The sequence below is a fragment of the Chrysemys picta genome, chromosome 4 (genome assembly GCF_011386835.1).
Source record: "Chrysemys picta bellii isolate R12L10 chromosome 4, ASM1138683v2, whole genome shotgun sequence".
In the NCBI taxonomy this organism is placed as follows: Eukaryota; Metazoa; Chordata; order Testudines; family Emydidae; genus Chrysemys; species Chrysemys picta.
The window spans coordinates 16871234-16892005 of NC_088794.1; the positions used below are offsets into that span (position 1 = coordinate 16871234).

The following is a 20772-nucleotide window of genomic DNA, read 5'->3' on the forward strand; positions in this document are numbered from 1 at the left end:
GCAGGACTTTTTCATTCCTGAAACAAACACGCTCAGGGAGTGGTGGGAGGAAGGAAGCTCTGTGCTTAGGTCGGAAGATGCTTGCTGCAGATTTCATCATGATCTGCCCCTCACCTTCACATGTCGACATGTTAAAAAGACAGAAGCAAACCCCTTGTGACACCAGTAGACAGACTAGCTGTTACCCTAGAAAATCTTCCAGGCTGAAGACCAGATAAAGAAAGGGGTGTGTGCTAAAGATGTGAGAATAGCTGATGTAGCAGAACTTGACACTGCAGTACTGACGGAGACATCCCATCACCAGCACGGCTAAAATGGGGTCGAAAATAAGGCAAGTAAAAAAAGCAAAATTCCAGTGCCGCATTTAGTAAGAGAAACTCTTGCACCCTCAGCATCTATATGCCACATGTTGTTAGTGCCAATTTCTTATCCTTGCTTCACTGGGGTGCCTGGAGGCTTAATGTTTGTAAAGTACTCTAAGATCCTTGGATGCGAGGTGCAAGGGGAGTGTAAAGGGTTATTATTGTGATATAAATCTGGGAGCTGAGAGCATTTTTCAGACAGCAAACAATTCTACGGAAACGGCACCCCTGTTACTTGCACTTTGTGTGGCAGGTTGGTGGTGGCGGTGGAGGGGGGAATGTAGGAATAACAGTTCAAATACCTGGGTGTGTCCGAGACAGCTGTATCCATATTCAAATACATAAGCGCTGGCATGATTAATATAACCCAAGTAAATTGGAAGGAAATAAAAATTAATGTCAGGCTGGGGTGCAGTGACAACAGGGAATGTGTTTTGTTTCTAATTAGAGGTCATTCAACTTATGCAAACGGTGACCCAGTTAAAATGGATGAATGAGTGGAGCTGCTTAAAAGACAGGAACAGCCTGAGCCATCCTGTTTTTTAAAAAAAACAAAAAACCCATCAGATAGTGAGAGGGAAACGTTCTGTTCTGTGCTCTACGCTGTTGTCTGTGTGCGCGCACTGTCACGGTTACTGAGGCAACAGCAGCCATGAAATGATGATGCAAATCATGCCCTCAGTTCAGAGGAGGAAGCGCCACCTCCTTGTGAAGCTTAGCTGCAGAGTGGAGCTGTGTCAGGAGGTCTGGCTCTCCAGCCCAGCTCCTCTGCATTAGCAGAGGCTGCTGTTTGCTTCCGTCTGGGCTGGCTGGTAATTCTGGCTGCCTAAGGTTCTCTTAATAACTTCAGTGAGAGGTTAAAAAAAATTATTCTTCTACTTCAACTCCCTCCCCCAAATCCTCTCAGGGTCACAGGATGCTGGATGTTTACCAAGATGCTAAGAACAGCTTGTGGGGGCCTGGTGAAATGCTGTTCATGTTTCGTTCTCTGATCCTGCCTGCCTTGTCTTGGAAACGTGGGCCTGCTCTTGTGATGCAGCCTGAATGCCCGCCCAAGCATTTCCATTCTGATCCCTACTGCGAGGCCACCTCCTGTGGGCAAAACAATCTCATAATCCCTGAACATCCAGCACCCTTCCCATTCCACACCTGCATCCATCTGAAAGATCCACTGCTTTCATCAGGACAACAAATAACAAGGGCAGAGGTAAATGGCAATTAGAGCAAAAGATACAAATAAATGACATGCATGAGGTAAACTTAATAACACTGGGATCTTTATTACCTTTATCCTCTGCCCCCCAACTCTATTTCCTGCCTTCTCCCCTTATACCGTGTTTGCTCTCACTTCTTATGCCATCTCTAAACTTAGAGGGTAAGCTCCTTGGAGCAGGGAGCACTTACAGTGCTACATGAAATCGAATCGAAGGCACTAAAGATGGATGAGATAATAATTATTTCAGTGTCTATTATCTGTATTGTGAAAGCCTCTAAAGGCCTCAGCAGCAGGACCGCTTGGTGCTGGGCGTTATACAAACATGGGATAATAAAAAAGAAATCCCTGCCCCCAAATTCTTGCAGTCTTGGATAATCACAAAATGCTGCGGGTACTTTGAACAAACAGCTGTCCCCATCCAATAAAGCACTTAAGCACATGCCTAAATCTGTCCACATTCAACAATGCACTTAAGCACATGTGTAAGTGCTTTGTGGATTTGTCCCAGTTTGAGCATGTTTCCCTGTAAGCTAGCTCTGCCTCAGTGTGAAAAAGCAAGGTTTAAAAAATAATCAGAATTAGCTTATGATGAATTTGTCCTGATGAAAAATGTTGGCATGATTTTGCAAAACCTGTCTTTTCCCTTAATTTCTCTTGCCTTTTTTGCAGTTGTTACTTTATAGGAGTGCTCTTTCTTTATGGCGAGATGATAATAAGGTGTGGGGGATGGCTCAAAACTTGTTTCTATTTTAACATCAGGTTATGATATGGAGAAGGTTGAGAACCAGCACTTTACAGCAATGTGTGTGAGTGTTTTGCATATTCAGGAACAATCACTTCATTGAACTTAATAATAACTTTACGGCAATGGATTGTTTTCTACCTGGTATGCATTGTTTCTGTCCCCGTGTACATGATGTAGTTTGGTTTTAGACCACTTCTGTAAAAAGATTGTTGGGACAAATGTTAATAAACTGGCTTTTCCCCTTGTAGTTGCCTTAGCCCAGATAAACAGGTTTACCATTCATAGTTTTTAGCTAATTTCTTTTTAGCTTAAATATTTAATTTGGATTAACTTATTTCCAAAAAGCCTGTTATCACTAAAGAATTAATATAATAAACCAGGTTCTGCATCAAGAGGCACTAGAAGGAAAAACCTAGTGAAATTATTTCCTATATTTCTTTGCATCTTTTTATTATGTTATTAGTCAAATACAACTGCTGCTTTCGGTTTGCTAACTTTCTATTTTTCTGCACGTGTATCATAACCTGTTTAATTATGACTCCAGTTTTATCTAGAGTGATTGAGGACTTCCTGTCTTCATTATTAGTTTTGTTTTTCATGAAAAAGGATTTGAGTTATATATAAAAGATAGAATCACATTAGGCTGAAAAATCATTCCTGGTTAAACATCAACAACTTGCATGATAGGAGAGAAGAGGATCCTAGCCCTACCCCAAGCATATGTAGAAAGCCTACTTTTCAAGAGGAGACTTTCAAAGATGCAAGCTGGCGTATTGCATCCGATTCCCATTGACTTTCAGTGAGAGCTGGGCACCTGGAGATGCCTTTGCCTTTGGAAAAAATCTCCACACTAACATTACATAACGACGGAAGACAGAGGTAAGGGTGGCTTTACTCAATTTAAATTGCAAGGAGAACTTCAGTTGGGGTACGTTTATTAGGAGACCAGTGTTAATACCCCTGTTCTTGCAAAGCAAGCAAATAAACAAAAACCCTGTGGGATCTTTTCGTGAGCAGAAGGGATCAGAACGCAGTGTTAGGGCTCATCTGAAAGACAGCACTTTCGATTTCTAGTATCCCCATTAGGGCAGTGGATCAGTGCGTTTACAGAAGGTAAAATGTTACCTGTTAAACCACCAGAACTATCTTCCACTGCATAGAAGTGTTTTGTTACAATTCCCCCATTCATGTACTGATGCAGCCTGACCCTGCTGAAAGCTGACTGGATCGCTGCACATGGTGAATGGCTGCAGGCCAAGCTGGTATGGCAGGTATGCATGTTAATAGGGGCGAGAAATAGGTGGTGAGAAAGACCTTGCAGCAACAGATTGTCTCGTCCATTGCTGCTATTGCAGGAGGTTAGATGCCCTCCCTAAAAGAAGGCATCTAAATTTCTCAGTGCATCTTTTGGTACCGTACTGCACGCTCCCATGTATTGTAGCTGTGACCCAATTATATTGTCGCAGTAGATTTTTTTAATTTAGGAACTTTAATCTTTAAGAAGCTCAGGGTTCTCTTGCATCAACAGATTTGTTCTCATGATGCACATTTAACAAAATATCTCTTCCAGGTATCAGACTGCTGCATTAGTGGCCTAATATTCCAGTTTACCAAACCTTTGTAATGGAGGCGAGATTTATTTCACTTCCTTATTGCTGTTCCCTCAAATTGGAGAATCCTGATGCATTGGTCTATAGAATAGCATTGTTCTTGCCTTCCTGAGTTAGGGATGTTGCATCCCCTAAGTATCTGCCCACATGCTTTACAAGAGCAGGAGAAGTGTGGCACTACAATAGCAGCATTGACGCAATGAGCAGTGTGGCCTGTGCATGACAGTTACCTAAAATATCCCGCTATTGTTACAAATCAAGGCTCTTGGGAATCTATTGAAGGGGCCAATGCTGAACTGGATGAAAAGAGAGACTTAATAGAAATGGAAGAGGCCTGCCATCTGTAGTTGGCTGAAAACTGATAAAGATCTTAAAGCGCTGATGGCAGGCATAGGATATTCTCAGTGGAGGGCCTTGAGCGCTGGAATTTACTCTCTTGTAATAAATAACAATATTTAGATGGCACCGTTTCACCCAAAAGTCTCAGTCACTTTTGAAAGTAAATCTTTTGATCCCAATTTTCCAGGTAGGGAAGCTGAGTCCGGAAGGTGCAGTGACTTGGCCAAGGAGAAGGCAAGTAAGAGAGCAGAGTACTTTTAGTTGCCAGTCTCTCCTTCTCTAGCCACTGGACGTGCTTCCTTCTAATCAATGATTTATACCCACCTTCTCCTACATACCTCTGTGCTCATGCTGAAGCCTGAAGCTGAAAGGCCTTGCTTTTGACTGCAGTAAGGTAAATGCTCCTTGCTGTTGCCCTGGCTAGGTCCCCTGCAGGTATTCTAATGGCCTCTCGGTTCTGTGATATCATCTATTTTAGCCCTTTGCTATTTTCACCTCCAGCCTCACTCTTCAAAAGGTGTCAGGTGTGCCTTGTTCACATTTACAACTTTCCTCTTCATCTGTCCTCACAATGATCCTGAGGCTTGCATGCTCCCTAGAGACGTTATATGGAAAGGATGCTAAGTTTGCAAAAACAAAAAGCAGTAGCGATATATTGGCCATTTGTATGGAGATTCAGAGTCACCTAACCTACCCTTAGTCATGTGTGAGAGAGATGCACATCCTAACACGCTCAGGACTTTCTCTGTGGAGGGCCCTCAACTCTGAAACACCCCAAGACCTCCTCAGGTATTTTTTATTGTTATTTATGGTGCACCCAAGCATTTCCCTGTGAAGTTTCTTTTGGATGCGTTATCATGTCCTAAACTGCTGTGTAGTGCTGTTGCTGCATTCTATCCCAGAAGTTGCTGCAGTTGACTAGTGGGTGGACTGACACCTGTTCCTAGATTGCACAGTTAGTAAAGTTTCTGAAGATTTTGGGATCCACCTGGGTGGAAAGTAATGTCTGAATGTAAGATCATAAATAGGGCAATGTGCCTAAATGCTTTAGATCTGAAACCATGAGAGAGTAATGCCCAACCACACCTGGAAGATACAATATATAAACAGCCCCATGTGAAAAATCACAAATTGAAAAGGGAACAACGAAAGGGCTTATATGTAACTCTCTGAGACAGAAGTCTTTCTAATGGCTGTAGGGCAAGGGTAGGCAACCTATGGCACACATCCCAAAGGCGGCACGCGAGCTGATTTTTCAGTGGCACTTACACTGCCCGGGTCCTGACCGCTGGTCCGGGGGCCTCTGCATTTTAATTTTAATTTTTAATTGAAGCATCTTAAACATTTTATAAACCTTATTTACTTTACATACAACAGTAGTTTAGTTATATATTATAGACTTATAGAAAGAGACCTTCTAAAAACGTTGAAATGTATTACTGGCACGCGAAACCTTAAATTAAAGTGAATAAAGGAAGACTCAGCACACCACTTCTGAAAGGTTGCCAACCCCTGCTGTAGGGCCTCTTGTACAATTTTGGGTGCTTATGATGGGGTGGACTAGGTCTGGAGGCCCCCTGCTGGAGGCCTCACAGCCCCGCCTCACCCTGCCCCAGAAAAGAGCAATAGAGAGGTCCTCCAAGCTGCTTAGAGCAGCTGTGTGGGCTACAGCCAAGGAGAGGGGCTGCAAGGAGCAACCGGGTCAGGGCCCAACAGGCTCATATGAAAGGAGCTGCTGGGCCAGAGTGAGTTCAGTTTGCTTGCAGGGATCGCGGGAGCAAAAATTGCTCCTGGCTGGCTGCCGGAGCTGTAAGGCTGGACAGAGCAGCTGCTAGCAGGGCTGGATGCAGGACCCCTGCAAGGGACTAAGCAGGTAGTTACTGGGACTGACTCAGAGGGGAACTATGGTCCACAAACTGAGCCCAAGAGGGTGGCTCAGCAGGAAGGCTGTGGTCGTTGAAGACTCATGTAGAGGCAAGGAGTCCCCAGGGAAGAAGCCCTTGGGGCGCTGCTCAGTTCCAGAGAAGGAGCCTTGCAATCTAGCCAGACCAAGCGAGGGTACCGTGATGGACCCTGTTCGACTGTTTTAGAAGAGTGAGCCTAGGGAGGGCTGCAGGACATTGAGGACATTTTGGACTGTGTGCCCTGGAAGGGGTTTGTTTGTTTCACAAATGGACAGAGTGTGTCCCGCCTGATGAGCACAGCAGCCGACGGGACACTATGAGCAAAGGAAATTGAGAAAAATTGCAGGCATGCATACACTTGACCAGGGGCGCTCGCGAGAGGTGAGTGTACCCCATTACAGTGCTATATAAAGAATAACGAAAACACAAAGAAGTCTTGAGTTTTCTAGAGTTGAGGGCCCTTCATGGAAAAAGTCCTGTGTGTATCCGGATGTGTGTGCGCATGTGCGTCTCCCTCCCACCCTCACACGTGCACTCTCTCTCTCTCTCTCACACACACACACACACACACACACACACACATATATGTGTCTCTGGAACAGATTATGGAGAAATTGTCTGAATTTCACTAGAGATTTTTCTCCTTAAACTCCATAGTAGCTGTATGTGGAGCTCCCACCCCATCTTAATTTTGTACATAGCATTTATCACCATGGTATCTAATCTCCATATTCCAAGAATCTGTTATCTTCCACATCTTCCTCCAGGCTCTTGCTAGTCCCGTGGAAGGCTCACTCTTTAAAACTTCAGGAGATTGGAGTGGGTAAGTGTGTCTGTAGTTTCAGATGCCAACATAAATCTTCCAGAAGCAGGAGGTCTCCTGCTGGAAGAAGTTATCAAGGCCTGGCCCCTACCAGTAACAGCTTCAGCCATTGTTTACAGCCCTTTTACTCAGATTGCATGTCACCTGTTGTCATCCTATTGAGGTGATTTGCCTTTAGCTTGCTTCACGGGAACATGTATTCTTCTTGGCGATGATGGCACAGACCTTTCCTTGAGGGGAAGGGGAAGCCCCCCCCCCCCCAGTCACTTGCTGCTGAAGACAAAGAACAGTTGCAAAGCCCATCTTCTGTCCTTTGGCTACCAGTGCTTCAGCCTTGGCTGCTTGGTTCCAAGGCCAGCAAGAAGCCAGAAGAATCAAAAACAAATCAAAGCAATTTGAGGGAGGAGGTTACCATGGAGATGGAAAGTCAAGTACTGTATTTTTTTCATGCGCTATTAAAAGGTGGTGGTTTTCAGTTCTCAAACAAGCCTCAGGTTTTTTCTTGTGTTCTTGAGGACTTCACTCAGGTCTCTTCTTCTTTGCAGTGTTTCCAAAGCTATACGGCATCTGTCTGTTAACAATTTGTTTGAACTCACTTCTTGTCACCTAATAAGTAATGTCATAGAATCATAGGGTACATCTACACACTGAGTTGCAGTCCGCAGCAGGCTTGACAGGCTTGGGCTCGCACTGCTGTGCTGAAAATAGCTGTGTTGACGTTGCGGGTCGGGCGGGAGTGTGGGTTCTGATGCCCATTCCCCTTCCGAAGCTTCAGAGCCCATGGTCCAGCTCAAGCTGCAATTTCTACACAGCTATTTCTAGCATGATAGTACAATCCTGAGTCTGTCAACCCCAGCTCTGAGACTCCCTGCTGTGGGCTGTGTAGATATACCCATGGAGTTTAAGGTCAGAAGGTCACGTCATCTAGTCTGACCCCCTTTGTATCACAATCTCCTCTATATCACCAACCCCACCCAGCACCTGCACATTAAACCCAACAACTGAAATTAGACCAAAGTATTACAACCCACATGAGACTAGACTGTTATGTGCCACAAGCAGAGAATAGGAAGTACTGAGGTGCACCAGTATCTGCTGAGGTTGCCGCAGTGGCAGGAAAATGCTTAAGTGAGATATACCCAGATGCTGCAGAGGAAGGTGAACTCCCCCCTCCCACTCCCCCAGGTCCCTGCCAATCTGACCCGAGGGAAAATTCCTTCCCAACCCCACATATGGCAATAAGTTAGACCAGGGGTAGGCAACCTATGGCACGCGTGCCAAAAGTGGCACAAGAGCTGATTTTCAGTGGCACTCACCCTGCCCAGGTCCTGGCCACCGGTCCGGGGGGCTCTGCATTTTAATTTAAATGAAGCTTCTTAAACATTTTAAAAATCTTATTTCCTTCACATACAACAGTAGTTTAGTTATATATTATAGACTTATAGAAAGAGACCTTCTAAAAACGTTAAAATGTATTACTGGCATGCGAAACCTTAAATCATAGTGAATAAATGAAGACTCGGCACGCCACTTCTGAAAGGTTGCCAACCCCTGAGTTATACCATGAGCATGTGAGCAACAACCAGCCAGCCAAGCACCTGAGAGAATACTCTGTGCCACCTCAGAGCCCTGGATTACAGTGTCCCACGTCCCAAAACCAGTCCTGGCCATCCCTGATGCTTCAGAGGAAGGAGATGGAAAAAAAACAGCATACACTGGGCGGAAGGGAGGGAAAACCCTTCCTGACCTCTTCAGGTGACCATCTGAAGCATGTGCTTTTAGGAACACAAGATATGACCTGGAAAAAGCACCAGGGCTGTTGATTCCCACCCCCTTATCACAAGCAATGCAGTTATACAATTGCACTCCTAAATCTGTCTAGCTCTCTCAAAATTTAATTGTGCTGTTTGCTCCAACCTACTATCGGGATGCTATTCCAGAACATCACCCCTCTGATGATTAGAAACCTTCTAATATCCAGTCTGAATTTATTCATGGCCAGTTTATATCATTTTGTTCTTGCCTCAGCATTATCCTTTAGCTTAACTAGCTCTTCACCCTCCCTGGTATTTACCCCCTTATATATTTCTAGAGAGCTATTATATTTTCTCTTGGCCTTCTTTCTGCTCAACTAAACAAGTCGGGCTCTTCCAGGCTCATCCTAGTAACTCTTCTCTGCACCTGGTCCAGTTTAAATTAATCTTTTTTTGAACATGGGTGACCAGAATTGTAGGCAGTATTCCAAATGAGGTCTTACCAGTGCCTTGTACAATAGTATTAATACTTGAAAATGCCTCATCTGATACATCCTGGGATCACATTTGCCTTTTTCACACACACATCACATTGGTGGCTCATAGTCACCCTGTGATCAACCCACATACCCAGGTCTCTCTCGTCCTCTGTTGCTTCCAGCTTATGCGCTCCCAGGAGAATTTTTTTTTTTTATTAGACCGTAAGGGCATCACCTTGCACTTGGTACTATTGAATCTCATCCCATTTCTGTCACTTCGGTCCTTAAATTCACCTGGATCTTCCTGTATAATATTCCAATCCTCCTCTGTATTAATAGTATCTCCCAACTATGTATCGTCAGCAAATTTCATTAGTGCGTGCCTACTTTTTTGTGCCAAGATCATTAATGAAGATGTTGAATAAGACTGATGCCAAGACTGATCATTGAGGAACTCCACTAGTAACTTCTCTCCATTCTGATAATTCACCTTTCAGCACAGCCAGCTGCCTTTTCCCCTTTAGCCAGTTACTTATCCACTTTAATTCTTGTACTGATCCCTATCTTCCCTAATTTAACTAATAATTTTCCATATGGTACTATGTCAAATGCTTTACTGAAGTCCCAGTATATTAGATCTACTGTCCTTCTTTGAGAAAATACCTGACTTTTTTCGATAAAAGAAGGAAATCAGGTTAGTCTGTCATGATTGAACTTTGGTAAACCCACGTTGCATTATACCCCTTTACCATGTACCTCAATTAATTTAATTTAATTATTCTTTCTTTCACAATTTGCTCCAGCCCTGCAGTCATTTGGGAATGACATAAACGCCAATATGTGCATCATGATCATTTGAATGGAAGCCACTGTGAATGCTATTGGCCCAAAGTTTATGTATTGGTTTCCTAAAGGTGACAGATTTTTCCATCTCATGCATCCTGGTAAACGGAATTAACTGATTCTGCAGATTTCTGTTTAAATGCCTTATTGCATAGAGCAACTTCCAGAAGAAAGCTCTGTTCCTTGTGTTCTAAGGTGTATTAAGTTAGTGTTCTGAAGATGTGTGTCTTTAAAGTATGACTCATTGTTTCTTGTTTCAACACTGCCCTTTCTTATCTAGTTCAGTTCTTATAGTAGTATTCCCCTCCATACAAACCAGCATGATGCTTTCACAATGCATTGCCCGTTAAGGATAAACCTACTACATAATGTGAGTTTTGTGCTCTTTAAAAACATATTAGTGTGCATGGATAACCAGTTTCCAGTGTTGGCTGTATCAGACTATGAAATAAATATGAACTTTGGCTTAGCAGGTCACAAAACTTCTCTCTAATGTGTTTTTACAGCATGATAAAGTCACATGGCGCTTTGTAAACATGGATTAAGGCATGTTCCATGCTCTGTTGAGTTTACAGCATAAATAAGACAAGACAAATGTGTATGTAACAATGTCTAAATCCAGACTACAGTGAATCATATAGGTCATTTTAGGGTGGTATTTTCAAAAATTAGGCTAGTGCTTTTGAAAATCCTACTCTCGCTATCTATAGTTTTCCTGCAGGTTCAGCACAATCATTTTTCTAGGTCCTTGGACAAATACAGCAGGTTATAAACCATCTATAATTTCCATGGTTGGGATGCGTGTTGTCTTTTAACAGACACTTCATCCTATGGGGTCACTTCCCTCTTACAACTCCAGATACACCAAAATACTAATAGTCACTGCCTTTTAACAGCCTCAATATGAGATAACAGCAAACTGTCAGGGGCCCGATTTGAAGATTTGAAAATGGAGGGAAGGTGACAGACTAGACAGCTATGTGTTGATGCCCCATTAAGGACACTCCACTCTCACAGTTGGGGTGACCAGACAGCAAGTGTGAAAAATCGGGACGGGGGTGGGAGTAATACGCACCTATATAAGAAAAAGCCCCAAATATCGGGACTGTCCCTATAAAATCGGGACATCTGGTCACCCTACTCACAATGGGCAATTAAAGAAATTCATCCTACCACTAAGCCTTGCCTGTGGACGCCTCAGAAGGAATATGGGCAATGGCTGCCTCTGTGAGTCAGCAAAGCATGTAAGGACATGTGGTTAAGGGCATGTTACCCTGGACTCCGTCTTGGGCCAGTAACTTTCCACACACAGAGGCTGTGGGCTTGGTTTGGGACAGTAAATTTCCATGCATGTGACGGAGGATGTAAAAGACACCTGAGAAATCTCCATTTTGTTTCATTCCCGCGCCAATTCTCTGGACTGGATTTACAATTAAAAGAAATATTTTGAACAATGGACTGAGGACTTCCCAATCTTTTGGAAGTTACCAGAGAGACTTTTGCAAGACTGTTCCATCACTGCTGTGATCCTGATCTATGAACACTGGAAATCACTGGTAGTGTATGATTCTTTAACCATTTGGTAACTCTCTTCTTTTCCTTTATTAATAAATCTTTAGTTCGTTTACTAAGGACTGGCTGACAGCGTGATATGTTGGTAAGATCTGAGATATATATTGACCTGGGGGTAAGTGTCTGATCCTTTGGGATTGGTAAAATCTCAGATATGGTGAATTGGGTTTTCAGTGACCTCTCGCTATATTAGACCAGTTTGTCTGGATGGGAACCAAGGGCTGGAATGCCTAAAGGGGACCGTGTGTGTGTTTGGCTTCTTGTTAACCAGTGTGGTGCTATAGAAACTCTTTTGTTACTGGTTTGGTGAATCTAATTCTAGAATAACCACCAGTTTGGGAGGATTGTCTACCCTGTTTCTTGCAGCCTGCCCTTCATGTGGCGTTCTCAATGTGGTGTATCCCAGGCAGCCGGTCATAGAAGCATTTGTTGGAAAAAGTGGAAGGAGGGGTGGGTAATGATGACACTGGTGGTTCTTAGTTTTAACCGTGGAAAAGGAAAACCATCCTGGAAAATGGAACTCTTGTTGGGTAACCCTAACCCCAAGAACATATGCCAGATGGAAAGACCAAGATTTTAGTCTCTCAGTAATTTTTGCGTTGGGGACATGAGCATCTGACCGACTTATCTTCACCTGCCACATCTCATCGGCTTTTCTAGACTCCCCTCCGCTCTCCCCCTGCCACGGTGCTCCACCAAAAAGCCTAGTTTTAAAATTGATTACTTTTAATGGTGGGAGATGCTAAATGATAGAAGACACTTTCCAGCACAAGTTTCCATTTATGGGCTTGGTTTCTCCTCAAAACGAAGGCATCTTTAAACTGCTCTGGCATTGTACTTTTGGGCCTGTTATCTTTCCAAGCTCAGTCAACCATCTTATCAGGATCCAATGCAAGGCTGTGGCGCTCTAGAGCTTTTAGTTCATAACGTACTAGAACATTTGGGTGGGATTTTCAAAGGAGCCTAAGAGAGTTAGGTGCCTATCTCCTGTGGAATTTCAAATCACAGCGTAAAATCCCATACTTCATAACATGCGCTGAGCTACCTCTCACACATTCCGTGGCTTACAGGGAACCAAGTACAATGTTATGTGAAGAATGAATGTTGCTATGTAAAAACGCCACAGATTTATGCTCTGATTAGCAGGTTTCTATAGCTTTCCTTTAAACATTTTCTTTGTTCCTTGACAAGACAGGAATCTCTGGGGCATGCGATGAAGGAAGCAGATCCTAAGGGTAAAAAACTAGGACAATCGGAAGGGCAGCAGGACAAACCTCAGTAGGCAAATGACTATGCTGCATCTCTGACAGGTCCAGCAGACACTACATATCGCCACGCATCAGAGCTTTGGCTGGTGGCTGACTGATGTCTCTGCTCCGGTACAGCCAACTCCTTTTAGTTTATTATTGCTTCTCTGATTCTATAGTAACTTCTTGAAAAAGATGGAGGGGAGGGGCCCAGAAGAGATTAGCTTCTTCCCCCATGAAGGGGAAATGGTGAAATCTCATTAGAGGGGGAGTGTTGTCTATGGTAAGAGCTGAGGACTCAGTGAGGACTACTGGCTTTGGTTTTCAGCTCTTCTACTCGCTCAGTATGTGACGTTGGGGAAGCCATTTCCCCTGTCTTTGTCTCAGTGTTCCAGGAAAGTGGTTAGAATAGCCTTTATTTGAGAGAGGTGTTGTGAGATTTATTTATGATTGTATAGATATTTTGTTTATTTGTGAACCTTGAATGAAATCTGCTACTGAAGTGGTTATCATGATGATATAGAAAAGTTGTATTGGAGATCAGTTTTCCGAAATGCTATGCTTTACTTTGAGTTGAGCAGTAGGGTTCTTAAACTGGTATTTTTTTACTGAAACAATATCATGTTTGAACCAATAGTGATATTTGCCTACATGAACTTTTTCATTGATGCAAAAGTTAGAAGTAACAGCATTCCAGTAATGGCAGCTACAACATGTAGGAAGTTGAGTCTCTGATGTTATACTCACAGTGGAGTCAGTGTGTAGCAGGACTCCATTAATACTGAAGTGGAATGAAAGTCTTGTCTTAGTGTAGAGGTTCTTAACCTTTTTCTTTCTGAGGCCCTCACAACATAGTATAAAAACTCCACGGCCCACCTGTGCCACAGTAACTGGTTTTCTGCATATAAAAGCCAGGGCTAGCATTAGGGGTAGCAAGCAGGGAAGTTGCCTGGGGCTCCTTGCCACAGGGGCCCCCACAAAGCTACGTTGCTCAGGCTTCAGCCCTGGGTGGTGGGGCTCAGGGACCTGGGCTTCAACCCCATGCAGAGGGGCTTTGGCTTTATGCCCTGGGCCCCAGCGAGTCTAATGCTGGCCCTGCTTGGGCCCCCCACCCGGGAACCTGCTTCGTGGCTAGGAGGCCATGAACCCCTGGTTGAGAGGCACTGTCTTAGTGCATCACACTAATTACAATGCTGGTTACAGTGATAGGAAGATTGTCAGATTTAAAAAAATAATTTACCACAAACAAATGAAACTTCGTCACCTATGTTACTAATAATATTTTAGATTGGTAAAACTGAAAGAATTTAAAAAACCCAATTCCCTTTCCACTATTTGTGGTGTTTGTTTACTTTTTTACAATTTTTTTAGGTTTGGATTATGAGGATGAACTAAATTGCTTTCACTTTTGATTTATAGTTTACTTTCAGGTCCTCAGTGCTGAGATTTTTGGTATGGAAGTATAGCAGAGGAAAATTTATTTGCTTTTTAACTTTCTTTGGTGGAATTAGACAATACAATTGAATCCTGTAAAGCATTTCTAAGGATTTAGGTTTAGCAAAAGCTAAGTGCTTTGTTTATTTACAAAATCTTAATTGTTGGGCTCAAATTGAGTTGATGGTTTCACTTGAATCTCTGCCTAAAGTAAACTCTATCAAGCTAGTCTAATCTGTCTAGCAATTTGTACTGCACTCGTGGGCATGGTATCAGATAATCTTTCTTCCTCGGTCAGGAAAGCTTCTGTCTAAGTGGAGAGTCACTATACACATAACTTGCCGACTTGAGGCATGCAATTTTTGTATTCCCTGCTTGATAAGACAGCATCACATGAAGTGAATGTTTGGAAAGCACAGAAATGGTGTGGAAGGATCCTGCTTTGTATTAAAGTCATGAGAGGCTGTTTCCAGGTGCGTTGTTCTAAAAACTGTTCCACAACAAAATTGGATGAGCCAGACGAACTATGACCTTCCTCTCATCCATTTTCTGTTGCTGAAGCTAGCGTGCATGTATTTGTGGCCCGTTTACTCTGGCACACCTTCTTCTGGTTGCCAAGTAACTAATCATATTCCTGAGAGCTAGTATTGTGTATGAACTGTAATGGCATTCTGATTTCTTCCTATTTCCTCTCAGCCCAACTCAGTCTTTTTTTAAATTTAAATTAGAAATGATAATGCCCCAAACAAGACCCACCTTTCATAAGAGAATGTAACTCTGGTGGGCATCTTTGAAAAGGTGCAAGTACTGCCAGGTGGTGGGATTCCAGGTACAGCAGTAACAAATGGGGTGTAGTCACAACTGGTTTATTGTGCAGTTCTGCTGATAATTCAGTTTACCTTGGTTACATATAGAAACTAGGGCTTCGGGTCAACCCAGGTCATTGTCACATCAAACACAGCATCTCACGTCATTTTACGCACACCTGAGACAATAAGAAGTGGGCTGTAGTCCACGAAAGCTTATGCTCTAATAAATTTGTTGGTCTCTAAGGTGCCACAGGTACTCCTGTTCTTCTTTTTGCGGATACAGACTAACACGGCTGCTACTCTGAAATAACCACAGTGGGGGCCACCATAAATCCTTGAGTCCTCACCCAACACATCACTTGTAGGTTTACTTCTTGAAACTTACTAAATAGAAATAATTATATGTAACAGTCTGAAGAATGGAATTGGGGTCAGTATAAATTAACCTACCGAAAGAATACAAAAGAAAGATCCTGCCACTGCTGTCTGACCTGTTATCACTTATTGATGTGCCCGAAATCTTAATTCCTTGTGCAGCCTCCATTTTTTGGAGTAGTTACGTTCTGAATATTGAAGAGTAAGACTCTGTGTAAAGCGTTGGCCTGTTTTTTTCAGTGTCTGATTGCCTCTTGTTTGCACATGTGTGCAATGTCTGTTCACTGAGGCCTGTGTATGTATGCATGCACTGAAATCTGCGCACTCAGCATCGAAGCTCAGAAAGCCCTGAAAAATAGAAGAGCCACAGCCTGCGAAACGAATCCATGATCCTCCTGATTGGTAAAAGTCCATGAAGAACAACTATGCCCATTACTAATGGAAATAATCAGTGCCTCCTTCAGAGAAGCACAACTACCAAATCCTTTGAAAAACACAATACTTTCCTCAGTTCTCAAGAAGCCATCACTTGCCCTGAAGATCTCTTCACCTACTGTCCTATCTCCATCCTCCCATTCTTGGGCAAAATAATTGCGATCATAACCAACAGGTGACATCAGTGACAATCCTGGTTGCTTCACAGCACAATGATGGCTCTGGAAGCATTAAAATAAAACCTTTCTGAAAAAAGCCTCCACTGTAAGCATAACACTAACACTCCCTCTAATCAAGAAACACCCAAACAAACAAAGGGAGAGGGAAATTAGTAAAATCTAAAAAAAAATCAAACCCCCTCCTCCAATCAGTTTTTACCCCCAAAAGATGTCCGAGACTCCATGAAGTCCACTAGGGACTCTGCTATGAATTTACATGGAAGGCACACAGCTAGTACAAATGGGCGGCAGTATAAACCTGTGTTAGAAAGGTATCTGTGCATTGAGGTCTGCATGTGTATGCATCGAGATCTGTGCACTGAGATTTGTACGTGCAGGTGTTAGAATTTACTTACAATGGGATTTGTATGTCCACATATGAGAATCTGTTTCCTGCACACGTGCACATTAGTGTAGCGATATTACACATGCAGATACAAGTGAAGTCCTGGTTGAAGCCCCCACTGATAATCAGGCTCTTGGTCTGTTGAGGATGGTTTAGTTTCCCTGCTTTGCCAGTGGGGTTTTAGGAAAGCAGAGTGATGAGAACTTAGCTTTAAGCTGCAATGGTTTGTGCTCAGCGGATTCCACTGGACAAATCAAATAATGCTCACACCATTGTTTATTGTATGGAAAAAATGTATTCTCTGTGGTGTATATTCTTAAAGGTGAACTGCAAAGAAATATCAGTGCCATGAGACCACCTTCACACAGCATAAAAGAACAAGCAAATGAGTGTGCTCCCCCTGCCCCAATACACTTTTTTTCTCTCTCCTTTCTTACATTGGCAGAAATATTGGGTTCTGATTTGGGGTGATTCCAGCCAGATCTTTGTGTAGGACCTGGATGTCAACCTTCCATCTGGCTAAAATGTGATCTGCAGCTCTCCCGGCTGTACGTGGGACAAAGGGATGCTGAGTCATGCTCACTGTGAGACGCAGCTAGTTTAAAAACAAATCAGAACCGTAGTTGGCAGAAATGCTGGCAAATCTAAAAGCATTTTTCAGTCTGTTTTGTCTTGAAATATGTACGTTTTTTTTCATTTTCTGAGTTTTCCAAGAAAATTGTTTAAAATACGTTTTCCATTTTGGGGAGAAAAAAAAACACAAAAAACCCATGGAACTACATTGACCAATCAAAATTGGTGAAAGAGAGAAACAAAAAAATATTTTGAAGCATGACAAACAGGCTTTTTTCTTTTCTTTTTTGTTTGTTTTTGTTTTGTTTTGTAAAACTTTCCATCCAGTTTTTGAGAAGAGAAAAGTTTCAAAACAAACTGAAGTGTATCTGCGACAGATTCTGGTCTTGCTAAATGACCAAATCTTGCCCAAGGGGAAAAAAACTTTTGATAGAATTTTTGTTTACCGGCTGCAGCTTTGTATTCAGCATCCCTCATAGCCATGATGTCTAGTTCACGACGACTTTGAGGTCCTCAAATGAATGATGCTATGGAAGAATCTAATATTCTTTTATCCTACCTTTTAGTATTAGCTATATCCCTATAGTTGTACATTAGCTTCCCGTATTTAAAATAAAAAAAAAAAAAAAAAGGTTGAGGAGGGAATTGGCCTAGAAAGACTTGACTCAGAAATAATTTTTTTTAGGGGGATTAAGGGGAAGACTTCTCACATCCCAATTTTATAAGCGCATCCTTTCAGAAACTATCATTTTATTATAAATACTTTTAATTTGAAAACCCCTATGGGCCCCTGGTGTACTGTGCTGTACAAACATAATATAATTCTTTTGGGCAGAGACTTTGTTTAAAAAAAATAAATAATCTCAGCTGACGGTGGGAGACAACAGGTGAATAGGACAGACAGGTGGGGAAATCTGTGACAAAGAAGGGGTTCGCTTTGTTGATACTACAGCTAGGGTGAAACCTTTCCAGATTTGAAACTTTCCAACAAGAAGAGAGAATGGTTTCGTGAAATTTTTGTGCACTCAAAATTCCCTTTTTTTTTTTACGAGGACTAGTTGATGTGGATCTGATTGTATAACAGTTTCCCTCGCCATTTTCTAAAGTGTATCATTTGTTGTGGTTTCATACTGAAAGGGTGACTAGTTGCCTGAGATATCAAGGTTTTCATAGTTTAAGGCAGACTAACACACATGCTTAACTCTGGGTCTATTCGTTTCCATAAAGTCAAGCTCATTCATATGTCTTTACAGGATCAGGGCCTTAGTGCTAGGTCTAAGGTAGCAATAATCAATGAATTCTGAAGTCATTTTGTAAACCCTACCATTTCTCCAAATCAGCCGCTGCAGATTTAAAAACAAAAACAGTTCCAAATAGGTACTTGAATGTGCATATCCAGAAGATAAAGGATACATATTTGCTAGGTTATTACAGTGCCATCTGTTAAGTAGGATCGAAGAACAAAGTCCCTGTCTTGTTTGTTCATGATCTCTGCCCCCTCCCCTCTCCCACTCTGGGGAATCATACAAATTGGCATCTTCCTGGGGATTGTTTGGTTGAGCCTGTATGGTCTAGTGCAGTGTTCCTCAACCTTTATGAAACCAGGAACCAGCTTGCTGCCTTCCTGAACTGTGTCAGGGAGATCTTAGGGACCGGCGCTGCTCCATGGACCGGTTGTTGAGAAACACTGGCCAAGTGGCCAGGGTAACAGTTCTCGGGTCCAGAGAGAGAGAAACCCCCAAATTAGCCAATGACCCAGTGGTACTTGCCTGGGATATGGGCTTATGATTCAGACCAGGGACTTGGTATACCTGGGTCTCCCATATGCCTGGTGAGTGCCCTAATCACCTGGCTATTTTGGGGTGGCGGTGCAGGTCTCTTTTTTTTTATCAAAATTTTCAAAAGGTCTAATTGATCCCATGGAGAATTGAAAATAAATATTGAGACCTCAACGTTTTTCACAAAACTGAATTCTTGTTTTCCAAACTATCCTAAATACAAATAATATTTAATAAAATAACATAGCTAAAACAAGACTGTACTTAAAACTAAAAAGGATTTTCTCAGCTAGATTCCCTGTCCCTCCTTCCCAGCTCTGCCATCCTTATTACACCTCTTTTAGGGTGAAAAAATATGTTTTCATAAGTGTAAAGGATTTGATCAGACAAATGAACTGTTAAGGTCTATAGGATGGATTTAAATGTATGTGTGTATTTTATAATATGTATAATTTAATCCATTAAGAAATCCTGAGTATTGTATAACATTGTCTCTTTCCATTATTTGAAAGTCCTCTAGAAATTAATAAGAATGAATAAGGATTTATAGAATTTACTCTACTCTAAGGCCCTATAAAATGTAATAGAGAATGGGATTTTTCTAGAGCCTTTTTGAGCCATCCTATAGACTTCTATAGCAGAGTTAGAATTCTCTATTAAAATCTGTAGGAGGGTTCAGAAAGCTTGACAGGAAAATGATTTTTCGGAGGGGTTAGCCAAACAAAAAAACACTCATCTGAAACTTACTTTTCAGTTGGGATAATTTTGTACCTTTTTGTTTTTCAGTATTGGGGAAAGATGGATTTGAAAGCCTGGTTATTGATCAGAATTCTTATGGTACCGAAAGGCAGCTGGATCAAGGGAAGTGTGCGGTCATTCTGTTTAGTTCAGCTGAAGGACTGTGTGTTCCCGGAGTTATGCAACACAAATGAGTCTGTTGAGGCCCCGCCTTCCTTCTGCCACGGTGGGTTGATAATCTCACCCTATCCATTCACACAGGCTTTCATCTAAGGAAGTGAAACAGGAAACCTTGAAAAAGTAGAAGTGTGGCTGTAATTGGGATTAATCTATTTTTAGCATATCAGCAAACTGTCTGGTGCCTTGTCCATGTCCCAGCTGAGGTGTTGCTTTAAGTCTGTCTATCTTGACTCTCTCTCTGCAGATGCACCAACGAGCATGACGATTGCCTTGTCCTTTTAAAGTTTGTTTTTAGGTAAGAATTGGCTTTATATGTGTAAAATAGAAATCCTACTTCATGCAAGACTATACAGCAATAGAGTAACACAGAGCTTGTATGTATTAGAAAAGCTGCCCGGCTGTAACTAAATCAGTTTAAAACCAGTCTAGTGACATCAGTGTGACTTTTCTAGTGTAGATCAGGCTATGGGTTACATATATAACCTGCAGGAACAATAAATTAATTATTAACACAGTATAGCACTGAAGTCGGTTAGATTCTTTAGACAGATAAAGAAACATGGGGTCTGATTTCCCCCATTCCCTGATTCCCATTGACTTTAATTGTGTGTGTTGGAATCTCTCTTTGGATCTGAAAATTGAGGCCTGAAGGGTTTATTGTGGTTGAAGGGGCACACTTTATATTAAATGTCCATTTATACATGGTTAATAGATGTCGTCATAATCATGTTACAGACATGAGTAGTAAGTAGACTTGAGCTAATAATGGATGTTTCAGTTTGTTGGCAATTGCGAAAAGTTGGGGGCGGGGGGGAGGAATTGATTTCAGGTTGGACCAGTAGTGAAATTTTTAAAAATTTTCAGCAAATTGAAAAACTTTGATTTTGAGCATTCTTAAATGGTTTTTAACTTTTAAAAAAATAAAATAAAAGGAAATTTTGAAATGCTTTGAACTGAAAAATGGAAATACTTTGATTTTGTGGGGGAAATTT

At 42.1% G+C, this 20772-nt stretch overlaps 1 long non-coding RNA gene across 1 annotated transcript in view; it reads left to right on the forward strand.

Annotated features, from left to right (window-relative positions):
- The first annotated feature begins 6737 nt into the window (after positions 1-6737).
- The window catches only part of LOC101936424 (uncharacterized), a 62264-nt gene continuing 48229 nt past the window's right edge, over positions 6738-20772 (forward strand). The window contains exon 1 of the long non-coding RNA XR_010600936.1: positions 6738-20075. This is a non-coding gene — a long non-coding RNA (uncharacterized LOC101936424). The remainder of the gene's footprint in view (positions 20076-20772) is intronic.